This window comes from Palaemon carinicauda, chromosome 16 (genome assembly GCF_036898095.1).
Source record: "Palaemon carinicauda isolate YSFRI2023 chromosome 16, ASM3689809v2, whole genome shotgun sequence".
NCBI classification, from domain to species: Eukaryota; Metazoa; Arthropoda; class Malacostraca; order Decapoda; family Palaemonidae; genus Palaemon; species Palaemon carinicauda.
The window spans coordinates 96,733,164-96,735,510 of record NC_090740.1 but is presented as its reverse complement, the minus strand read 5'-3'; the positions used below and the strand labels follow the sequence as shown (position 1 = coordinate 96,735,510).

At 30.8% G+C, this 2,347-nt stretch overlaps 1 pseudogene; it reads left to right on the top strand.

The window, feature by feature from the left end:
• Nucleotides 1-337: 337 nt before the first annotated feature.
• On the top strand, nt 338-2,132 carry LOC137655080 (heat shock cognate 71 kDa protein-like; annotated as a pseudogene).
• Nucleotides 2,133-2,347: the final 215 nt, after the last annotated feature.

Sequence of the window (2,347 nt, the reverse complement as noted above, 5' to 3'; positions counted from 1 at the left end):
TTTGTTAAATTTTAATAACTTTTAAATAATTATTTTATTGTTACTGTTATTCAGTTATATGTAATAATAGCTGCACTGTGCATCTGTATATGTATATAAACCCCAGAATATGAACTGCAATACATCATTAGACTTCTAATTTACGACCAAGTAACATATAGTTGATAGGTAAATATTTTAGTAATGGAGGATAATAATTCTCCGGTTATTGGTATTGACCTAGGAACTACTTATTCGTGTGTTGCTGTTTTTCAAAATGAAAAAGTTGAAATTATTGCTAATGACCAAGGAAATAGAACCACTCCTTCTTATGTTGCATTCAATGACACCGAAAGACTTATTGGGGAAGCGGCAAAAAATCAATGTGCCTTGAATCCAAAAAATACCATTTTTGATGTAAAAAGGTTAATGGGCAGAAATTATATAGATGATTGCGTTCAACGAGTAATTAAAATCTTACCCTATGAAATTATTGACGAAGAGAATAAACCAAAAATACAAGTCGAATATAAAAAAGAGAAAAAGGTGTTAACCCCAGAAGAAGTATCTTCTATGATATTATCAAAAATGAAAAAAAATTGCAGAAAATTATTTAGGACGAAATATAAATAAAGCTGTTATTACAGTTCCGGCTTATTTTAACGATTCTCAGCGACAGGCTACCAAAGATGCTGGGACCATCGCTGGACTTGATGTTATTCGAATAATTAATGAACCCACAGCCGCCGCCATCGCTTATGGATTAAATAATGATACAAAAGAACAAAACGTTTTAATATTTGATTTGGGTGGGGGGACTTTTGATGTATCTATATTGAATATTAGTAATGATGGCATTTTTGAAGTTAAATCAACAGCAGGAGATACTCATCTTGGGGGAGAAGATTTTGATAGTATTTTATTAGATTATTTTACACGAGAATTCAGCAAAAAATATAAAAAAGATTTAAGCAACAATAAAAGATCATTAAGGCGTCTTCGTTCTGCCTGTGAAACTACTAAACGAACTTTATCTTCATCTACACAAGCGACAATCGAAATTGATTCGTTATATGAGGGAATTGATTTTCATACTACCATTACTCGCGCTAAATTTGAAAATTTGTGTGGGAGTTTATTCAAAAACACTCTAGTGCCAGTTGAAAGGGCGTTAATCGATGCTAAGCTCGATAAGAGTGACATCGATGAAATTGTTTTGGTTGGAGGTTCTACGCGTATTCCAAAAATACAAAACCTCCTTCAAACTTTTTTTAATGAAAAGAATTTGAATAAGTCGATTAATCCAGATGAGGCTGTAGCCTATGGTGCTGCCATTCAAGCTGCCATTCTCAGTGGAGATAAATCTGATAAGATCAAAGATTTATTATTACTGGATGTGACTCCCCTTTCATTGGGTATTGAAACTGCCGGTAATATTATGACTACCTTGATTAAAAGAAACGCGACAATTCCTACTAGCAAATTTGAAAACTTCACTACGTATAGTGATAACCAAGAATGTGTTAATATTAAAATATATGAAGGAGAAAGAACTAAAACTAAAGATAATAATTATTTGGGGGAGTTTCAATTAAATAATATACCCCAGGCACCCAAGGGTATACCTAAAATTAAGGTTACATTTGATATTGATGCCAATGGGATATTAAATGTGTCAGCAACCGAAGAATCTTCCGGCAAATCAGAAAAAATTACTATAACTAATGACTCGGGAAGATTAAACAAAGAAGAGGTAGATCGAATGATCAAAGAAGCTGAAATGTATGCTGCTCAAGACCGGGAATTAAGAAACGATATAGAAGCTAAATGTAAATTAGAATCATATTGCTTAGAAATACAAAATAATATCATAAATAATAACAGTAGTAATATAGATATATTTAAATCAAAATTAGAAAGTACTCTCAAGTGGATTGATGAAACCCCCTCTGCTAAACAAAAAGATTATGAAAATAAATTAAAAGAAATAAAAAAGGATTATGAACATATACTTGGGGGAAATGAATCAAATTTACATAATAATCAATTCCACCCAACCATTGAAGAAGTTGACTAATAAACAGAGAAGGGTTTTCATAATTTATTAATATAAAATTTTATATATTAAAAAATGAATAATTTCAAAAGTTACCAAGAAAGAATAAATGCCCCAATAAATCTTTTAAAATGTAGTTTCCCATTCTGGATACACCAACAATATCTATTTTCTCATTATTATTTAGATGTCGATAAAGAAGATGTCCCTCTTGATTTAAAATATATAAATGTACATGCCACTGATCGACTATATTATTTACACCACAAAAAATCACCATTTTATGAAAATGTAAATGAGTGTGTAATGGTT